Source organism: Panthera tigris, chromosome B2, assembly GCF_018350195.1.
Source record: "Panthera tigris isolate Pti1 chromosome B2, P.tigris_Pti1_mat1.1, whole genome shotgun sequence".
In the NCBI taxonomy this organism is placed as follows: domain Eukaryota; kingdom Metazoa; phylum Chordata; class Mammalia; order Carnivora; family Felidae; genus Panthera; species Panthera tigris.
The window spans coordinates 60887200-60897613 of NC_056664.1; the positions used below are offsets into that span (position 1 = coordinate 60887200).

Genomic DNA, 10414 nt, shown 5'->3' on the forward strand with positions numbered 1-10414 from the left:
TAGAGCCTGCTTGAGATTCTTTCTCTCCCTCTTTCTCTGACCCTCCCCTGCTTGAGTGTGCTCTCTCTTTCTCAAAATAAATAAATAAACTTAAAAAACATTAAAAAAATAATTGAAGCTAATTATAGCATTCATAAACTAGTTTATTAAGCTTTTGAGTACATGTCTGGATTTTTTTATTCCAATCTATGGCTTTAGGGAAGACACGGGGAATGGCTTCATGTAAAGCTTTAGCAATGCACCCAGGAGGTACCCTGTCCTATGGTAAGACCCATTGGAGATCATTTAATGACATTCAGCCTTTGGCAACCAATGTTGAACTTGACCCTGTCCAACAAATAGGTGGATCAACTGATAAAGATCAAAGAAACCAGAGTGGTAGGTTTGGATAAAAATATTAAATTTGTCAGCAAATTGATGAAAGTCTTCATAAACCCTTGGAAACTCCTTGGCAATAGCTCTCAATTCAGCCTCTCTCTAGGGAGAATATAAAATGTTCAGGAGTATAACTTTTAGGTCTAACCTTGAAAAGGTTCATTGGAACAGGACAGTATGAAAAGGATAAAACAGGAAGATCTAGAAAGGTCTTGGGATATTGGGGTTAAAGAAGGAGTTTGGCCATAAGAGGGACAAAGAAAAGTAGAAGAGGGAGAGAGAGAGCAACCCGAAGCAGCAGGAGGAGGCTGAAGAGAAAAGTAATTCTGTAAAGCTTATGATTCTTTTCAAACTGAGAATTTTTCTCTCTTAAGTTGGAAACAGTATTCTGAAAAGAGGCAATCAGTCTTGAGTTCATTTTAAAGTTTCCAAATACCAATTAAACATCCTATTTGATTTGTCTGGTTTTAAATCTGTGGTTCTCAAGTCAAGTTCTGTGAGCTCAAAAGAGCCCCAAAGTGACCACTGCAACTGCAATTGATCTTTGGAATTTTCAGTCCACTGGGATAAATATTTATAAGAAGAAGAATCCTAGTTCTTAAACATGAAACCAACTGGACTTGCTGAGGGAGGAACCTCTTGAAGAAACTTAGAATAAGAAACCAGTTCAAGAGGCTAGCATTTATTTGGGACCAAAGAATTGAAATTCAGGGTACATAGATTTAGATAGATGCCCAAACAGTGTCCTGGTTATAGAAAGTGGACTCAGGATTTTTATAGACATAAAAAAAAATGTTAGGTAAGTTGTTTTTAAGAAGAGTTCATTGTTCTGACAAGCAGGACTAGATTTGTACATCACTGATTGGTCAGGCAAAGTGGTCCCCAGGTAAAAGTTCATTTTTATCAGTCTTTTCAAACAAGATTTTCTCATTCTTGCTGACTTCTTGGTATGTTGAAGTTTGGCCTGGTTCAAAGATTTAGGACACAGGATGTGCAAGGCAGTTCCTATGAAATAGCTATTCCAGGTCTATTTTTAAAAGTGCTGAAATTATGAAAAGACCCAAAATGTCCATTGACTGATGAATGGATAAAAAAAAATGTAATGTGTGTGTTTACACATACACACACACACACACACACACACACACACACACACAGACTATTACTCAGCTATCAAAAAGAATGAAAGCTTGGGGCGCCTGGGTGGCGCAGTCGGTTAAGCGTCCGACTTCAGCCAGGTCACGATCTCGCGGTCTGTGAGTTCGAGCCCCGCGTCAGGCTCTGGGCTGATGGCTCGGAGCCTGGAGCCTGTTTCTGATTCTGTGTCTCCCTCTCTCTCTGCCCCTCCCCCGTTCATGCTCTGTCTCTCTCTGTCCCAAAAATAAATTAAAAACGTTGAAAAAAAAAAAATTTAAAAAAAAAAAAAAAAAAGAATGAAAGCTTGCCATTTGCAATGATATGGATGGTGCTAGGGTGTATTATTCTAAGCAAAATAAGTCAGAGAAAGACAAATACAAATGAAAAATATGATTTCATTCATATGTGGAATTTAAGAAACAAAACAGATGAACATAGGGGAAGGGGGAGAAAACAGAGGCAAACCAGAAAAACAAACAAACTCTTAACAATAGAGAACAAACTGAGAGTTACTGAGAGGAGGTAGGTGAGGGGATGGGTTAAATAGGTGAGAGTATTAAAGAGGGCACTTGTTGTGATGAGCACCGGGTGCTGTATATATAAGTGATGAATCATTAAATTCTACACCTGAAACTAAAAGCAATAAATCAATAAATAGTAAAAATAAAAATGGCTCTACTTATGTCATTTTTATAAGCATAAAGCAGGTCACTTAATTTAAATACATTTAAGAAATGCTATTTAAATATAAGAACTTATTAGTAACTTATCTTTGAATATTAGAGAATAAAATTATTGAACACTTTAATATACAAAGGAGGGGCAAATATTGGTTAGGGGCATAGCATGAGATATTTATTGCATTATTCTATTATTGTTTAATAAAATGTTTTATATTTATATTTTTGAGACCATATTCTACTCTATCTTTGCTGTTTTTAAACTTTTCCTCAATCATTTTTGGTGTAAGGTATTATATGCTAATATACTAGAAGAAAGGGCAAGTTAATGTTTTTCTCCCAATAGTATACTTTGTCAAAGTTTAATTTGTTATTTAACATTTTTGATTATTCTAATTTCTAATTAATGGTGTAGTAGTGTTTTTAGGTGAATATTGTAGGTTCTTGATGTCATGGGTTCCTTTCTGTGTTATGTAAGGCATTGGATAGAGAGACACTCTCTAGGTGAACCAGATAAAAGTTAAAAGCTAAATATTTTGAAATGAAATTCAGAATGTAAAAAGTTAATCTAATTGATTTTGGAACCCAATCATGTTTATGGTCCTCAATTATGTAAATTAGATTAAATTTTTAAAAATGCACATTGATATCATCTTTTCACCTGTGGAACAGATGTCCTTACCATACAAAAACACTAATACTAAATATCAAGACTGTCCAATATGTCTACATAGCATCATAGATTTAGGATATTTCTCATGATATGTAATACTTTTTACTATGTCAGGCCTTTTGGTATAGTGTTTATGATCACATGTTTCATTCAAACACAATTAGATTTGACATCTGTCCATGATGATGACTATCTGAGTGAATTGGATTTGCTCAGTTTACCATTTCCATGTAATGTGTTCATATTCTGCAATGGTCAGGTACCAATGCCTACACAAGGAAAATTAAATATTAAATAACGTATGTATAAGACTTAAAGTTTTTGACACATAGTAAATTTTGGTTGTTAAAACACCACAGTGTCTAAAATATGCTATAATTTTAGGGGTGCCTGGGTTGCTCAGTTGGTTAAGTGTCCAACTTTTGATTATGATTCAGGTCATGATCTCACAGTTTGTGAATCTGAGCCCTGCATCAGGCTCTGTGCTGATGGCTTGGTTCCTGCTTGGGATTCTCTCTCCCCTCTCTCTCTGTCCCTCCCCTGCACTCTCTCTCTCTCACTCAAAATTAATAAACTTAAAAAATATGTTATAGTATTTTTAAACAATTTTTTAAATGTTTATTTTTGACATATATATAGAGAGAGTATGTGTGAGTGGGGAAGGGGCAGAGATAAAGAGAGAATCATACAGAATCCAAAGCAGGCTCCAGACTCTGAGCTGTCAGCACAGAGCCTGATGTTAGGCTCAAACCCACAATCTGTGAGATCATGACCTGAGCCAAAGTTGGACACTCAACTGACTGAGCCACCCAGGCACCCCAACATATGCTATAACCTTAAAAGTTTCCTTAGATTTCCACTTTTTAATGTATTTAATGAGAATCATCTGTAAAGTGTTATTTTTATTGAAGTCTTTTAGAACTTTGGACAGTGTTATGTATTCCTTATACATATCCCACAGAGTGTGATTTTACATATTTTTTTTTCTTTTTTTTTTCAATATATGAAATTTATTGTCAAATTGGCTTCCATACAACACCCAGTGCTCATCCCAACAGGGTATTGAGGAGGGCATATTTTTTCAATAATCTTTAGGAAAGAGATTGTAAGTATAGTAACTGTGCATCCCCCAAATCACAGAATAATCTTTCAGAGAAGAGTCTTGTGTCAGCAATTTTAATATACTACATATATAGTCTCTTTTTTGAAGATACCAGCATTTTATTTTGTTTTTATTTTTATTTGTTTATATTTATTTATTTTTGAAAGACAGAAAGAGAGTGCTCAAGAGAGAGAACCCACAAACCACAAGATAATGACCTGAGCCGAAGTCGGTCACCTAACCAACTGAGCCACCCAGGCATCCCAAAGATACTAGGATTTTAAATGGTATCAGAATTCTTGCTGTGAAGAAAACTTTTTTTTAGTTTTACTTATTTTGAGAAAGAGAGAGTGTATGTACACACACATGCACACATGCACACAGGCAAGCAAGGGAGGGGCAGAGAGAGAGGAAGAAGTAGAATCCTAAGCAGGCTCCATGCTCAGCCCAGTGCCAGAAATGGGGCTCGATCCCATGACCCTAAGATCATGACCTGAGCCAAAATCGAGCTGGTTGCTCGACTGAGAACCCAGGTGCCCCAAGAAAACTTTTTTAAAGCCAAAATTTCTCAAAATTATTTGCCCAACAAACTTTCTCCCATATTCTACTTTTGTGTGTGGGTGCGTGATAGCAACTATAACTGTAATCATAGATAGAAGGGCTAAACCCACCCCTGATTACCTTGCTCCCCTACTCAAACCCTGCAATGTTTTCTCAAAACCACAGAGTAAAAATCATTCTTCCTATGGTTTGTAAAGAAACACATGATTAAGCTCCTGGTCTTCTTTCTTTCTTCATCTTCAGATTTTGGTTGGTGTCATTCCACTGCAACCACATAGAGTACTTCTGTCCCGAGACTTTTCCCTTGTTGTTACCAATATCTGAAATACACTTTTATCAGATAATTGCAGCTTTATTCAGGGCTCCAAAATTGGCTTTACCATTCTATCTATAATGGCATTCCTGTAAAATGATCTTGTCCCTACCTTCTTATATTTTCTCCTAATATTGATCACCTACTCCCTGAAAATTATACTCAATATTTATATCATTAGTTTCTGTCTCCCACCATATCAGAAACATAAGTTCTATGACAATAATCACTTAAAGCTCCTTTGTTTATTGTTACTATCCATCAGTATATAAAATATGACCAATATACAGTAAAACTAAAATATTTATGAAATATTTAGCACTCAGCTCATCAGAATTCTGAACTTAAAAGTTATACCTGAAACAAATAAATCTGTTTAAAGTGACTTAAATAAAATCAGTTTTGAGCTATCTATATTTTATCTCATCCCTGAATTAGGTGTGATTAAGTTAGTACTTCCAATATTGAATTTGAGGTAACAAAAATCTATCTTTTTATAACTCGCATCCAGTGAGAAAGATGAAACTGAGAAAAGGGATGAAAATACTATTTTTAAAGTTTATTTATTTGTTTTGAGAGAGAGAGAGATAGCAGAAGAGGGGGAGGGCCAGAGAGAGAGAGAGATCCCAAGCAGACTCTGCACTGACAGTGTGGAGCCTGATGTGGGGCTGGAACTTATGAACTGTAAGATCATGACCTGAGCCAAAACTAAGTGTTGGACACTTAACCGACTGAGCCACCCAGGTGCCCCAAGGGAGGGAAATTATGTATTGACTTATTCCTAAAATAACAAAGGAATAGAAAGAAAAATGTGAAGAGCATTGGAGACACTATAGAACCCAAATGCATTTTTGTTTAAAGTGCTCAAAGATGGTTTTTGGTACTAATTAGTGGAAATTAAATATGAATTATTTGTGTTTGTATCTCTTCTCTTACCGGCAGTAGTTATTTTGGTAACACATGTAATTACATAGCTTTTTCTTATATTCCCATCCAAGACAACTCAGGATTATTAGGAAAAGCAGGGTTAGAAAACATAACACACTCTAAATTATTTCTTAAATCAATCAGATAATTAATGTTTTTTCCCCCTCCCACATACTATACTACAGTTGAAGTGTTTACTGTTAAGTGTAAGTTTCAAATGCTAACTGCACATCTGATGAGTCTAGAGATTTAAGCAGTTATTATAGAAAACTGACATGTTCTTATAAAAAGCAGAATTCAGTCTCTTACCCTCTATTTACTCAAAGGATAAGTTTTACAACTGTGTTATCACCACCAACCAAAGTTGATTTAAGAGACATGATGTCTTCTTCTTTTTCTTTTTAAGGCATGACTTCCATAATAATTGATGCAAGAGAGACCCCTAGCAGCATCTACACATGCTGAACTCTTAAATCAATGATATTGGCTTCATTCCCAAGTAACAGGTGTACCTACATTGATTAATCCTTTTTTGCCACCAAGAAAAGGAAATACGACATCAGGGGCATTCACCCTGACTTTTCCAAATATTCATGGTATGATGTAATATTTGAAAAAATATAGGTAGCACTTCACATTTTCACCCTGCACTGCCTAGCCAACCAAAATGGATGGAGTCATAGGTGGCAATAAAGCAGCAACATGGATGCTAGTCAGGATGAAATAATACTTGGCTGGAAACCACAATATTGAAACCCAAAATCCCTGACCATTTGTCTATTCTAGTCACAGATTTGCAAAAGATATATGGAAAAAGGGTATACAAGACAAAAAGTTTCCTATTTTAAAAATTAATATATGATACCTCAAATTTATCAGCAACTTTGAGTAGCCACTGAGAATAGTTGGAAGAAATGGGTTCAGTGGTGCCTTGACTATGGACTCTCTAGATGGACACGTGAAAGATAAAAATAACCCCACGGTGAGATACCAAAGGAGGAAGAAAGCAATGATAGTCACAGTAGAACCAGTCAAATCTATACCTCAAACCCCCTCTGGGATGAGGTTTCTTACTAAACAATAAAGGGCAGCCTAAGATCTTCTTATCATATTGTCCAACCAGGGATATTACAAAGAGAGACAAGAGGATGATATATTTCCACATTTTCAGTGGTCCAATGTTTACCACTCACTTGAGCTGACTTGCATTTGCAGCAAAGGATGAAAGGAAGAAGAAATCTTACTCTCTTTAGAAGCCAAAATTTTTCCTACCTTTTGTTCTTTATTTTTAACCTACTGGGCTTAGAAGTCAGACTGTTTTCAGCCAGAAATATTATATCGGTGAAGGAAAAAACTCAACACAGTACAGTATCAGAAATATCTTACCCAAACCTTCCTGCATTTTTTATTCTTATTAATCTACTATTCATATTCACCCAGAACAATGGCATATACATTTTAGCCACAGAGGCCTCTTAAATGGAACATAAGAGGACAATTAAGTTGACTTTAAGAACACATACATTACAGAATGAAATTTTAATCTTCTAGATCCCATCTAGAAGTGCCGACACATTTTCTATCCAAACTCACTCGATGAGGGTTACACAGTGGACACTATATAATAGCATGATGCCAATAAGGAGGGCTTCAAATTTGTCCCTACCTCATAAACTTTGACAGTGGGAACCTCTCACATTTTCAAGTGAACCTATTGATTCCACAGTGAAATTAATGTTCCACAATAATATAAAAGCATCTGACCCACTCAGTTTTCTTATTCTGCTTTGTGAAAGCCAGAGAGGTTTCCCTCAGTGCCTATTTGGAGTTTCAATTAGCAGGCCCATCATCCTCTCCAGTGCTTGTTCCCATTCACTCCTTCACCACTGAATAACCCCAACTCCAATTTTCTTTTAGGGGCAAGAAGAGACATAAGAATATAACACCAGCTCTCTATGAAAAAAAAAATTAGAACAACAAAACAATTTCAAAATCATAGGCGACAGTTGCTTAGAATATTCACACTAATTTCTCTTAAAATATAATTTTTCAGCAAATCAATGTTTCTAGAACCCAAAACAATTCAATCTAGAATCATATAGATAATTACACTGTATCAAGCTTTACTAATAATTTTAAAGATCAAGTAATCTGGAGGCCAGACAAAGCAGGGAGAAAAATCATCCCATGTGACTCTTCTGTGGGCCCTTCCTTTTTCACATCATACACATGATTTCTGCTCCAGAATAATAGGAGAGGTTTTAATAAGAGGTTCACAGGTTACTCCATACAGCAAGATGTTATGAAACATCTGTCCTATACCCCAGAGAGTTGCAAAGTTTATGTAACATTCCCTGTAAATTGTATTTATTTTACTTATGCAATTCTAATCCAGGGACATTAAGAGTACTGCATAGATAACGACTAGTATCATTCATCTATTTCCCCAATCAATTATCATATATACAAGGAAATTACACTCGGTCACCTGATTTTTTTTTCCTTCATCCAGAGTGTCCTTCATTCATTAATCATGGAACAAATTGATCACACAGACAGGACCAGGCCTGGGCTCTGGTGGGGAGCAAGCCACTGCATCTAGCTAGACCCTGGGCCCTGACTAGCTCCTCTCTTCTGTGCCCCCAGGCCCATAGGCAGCAGCCGTGGCTCCTGGCCAGAATGGCATGATCCTGAAGCCCCACTTCCACAAGAGCTTGCAGTGAGTATGTGGCCACATGGTTCAACCAGCTGGCATGGAAGTTCTGCAGACACAAGGCCTGGCAAGCCAGAGCAAGCCCCATCACCTGCATCCCGTTTGGACCTGTCCGGACCCACCTGGCCCATCATGAGGTGCCCTATGAGGAAGTAGCACAACAAAGTATGAGCTGGCTGGGGTTTCAGCTTGGAAGAGTTAGGGTTGCTGGCATTGACAAGAAGGTGGCATGAGCTATTGGGATCTCAGTGGATCCAAGAAGGCAGACAAGTACACAGAGTCCCTGCAGGCTAATGTTCAGTGGCTGAAGGAGTACTGCTCCAAGCTCATCCTCTTCTCTAGGATGCCCTCTGCCCCCAAGAGGGAAAACAGCTCTGCTGAAAAACTCAAATTGGTTACCCAGCTGACAGGACTAGTCAAGCCCACAGGGAATGTCTATAAGCAGAAGAAAGCCGGAGTCATTACAGAGGAGGAGAAGAACTTCAAGGTGTTGACCAATATTCACATGGCCTGTGCCAATGCACTGCTCTTTGACATCCAGGCAGAAAGGGCCAAAGAAGCTGTAGAACAGGATGTTAAAAAGAAAAAATAAAGTGCCGGGGTGCCTGGGTGGCTCAGTCAGTTAAGCGTCCGACTTCAGCTCAGGTCATGATCTTGCGGTCCTTGTGTTTGAGCCCCACATTGGGCTCTGTGCTGACAGCGCAGAACCTGGAGACTGCTTTGGATTCTGTGTCTCCCTCTATGCCTCTCCCTTGCTCGTTCCCTCTCTCTCTCTCTCTCTCAAAAATGAATACACATTAAAAAAAAATAAAAAAGTGCCATTGCAACTTATGATTAGTAAAAAGAGAAATTGATCATAGGCTGGCTGTTATAACTTTTTCCTGCCTAGTCTACTATCTAACCTAGGTCAATAACTCCTTATCACATTTAAAAATTTTTTTAAATGTTTATTTATTTTTGAGATAAGGTGGGTAGAAGAGAGAGAACAAGAAGGGGAGGGGCAGAGAAAGAGGGAGACACAGAATCCTGAGCAGGCTCCAGGCTCTGAGCTGTCAGCACAGAGCCCGACACAGAGCTCAAACCCACAAGCTGTGAGATCATGACTTGAGCTGGAGTTGGATGCTTAACCAATAAAACCACCCAGGCATCCCTCCCCCATCACGTTTTAAAAGATAGTGAACAACATTTTTGGCAATAATTTATCATAAAGAACATGGCTACTAAATCCAAGATGACCATCAGAATCTGAACAATCCAGTGGGAATAGGAACTATCTATCATGCATGATATTTAATTATACTGCCAGGTATTTATGTACCCAAAGGATACATAAATTCAAATTTATGTACATGATTTGTACCTTTGGGTATATGATTTGAAGGGATATATGCACTCTGATGTTTATAGCAACATTATGAACAATAGCCAAATTATGGAAAAAGCCCAAATGTCCATTGACTGTTGAATATATAAAGAAGTGGCATATATTACTCAGCTATCAAAAAGAATGAAATCTTGCCATTTGCAATGATGTAGATGGAGCTAGAGAGTATTATGCTAAGCAAGATAACTCAGTCAGAGAAGACCAATACCATATGATTTCACTCAAATGTGGAATTTAAGAAACAAAACAGAAGAACATATGAGAAGGGGGAAAAGAAGACCACTAGAGACTTTTAATGATAGAGAACAAACTGAAGGTTGTTGAAGGGAAGTGGGTAAAAGATGGCCTAGATGGGTAATAGGTATTAAGGAGGGCACTTGTTGTGATGAGCACTGGGTGTTGTATGTAAGTGATGAATCGCTAAATCTTACACCTGCAACTAGTATCACTAGATGTTAATTAACTATAGAATCTAAATAAAAACTTGGAAGAAAAATTTTTAAAAAATAAGCATGGTATTAAGACCATATAACTCCATAGGCCTTTTGA

The 10414-nt window shown here is 37.3% G+C and overlaps 1 pseudogene; it reads left to right on the top strand.

The window, feature by feature from the left end:
- The first annotated feature begins 212 nt into the window (after positions 1–212).
- On the top strand, positions 213–9073 carry LOC102969191 (annotated as a pseudogene).
- Positions 9074–10414: the final 1341 nt, after the last annotated feature.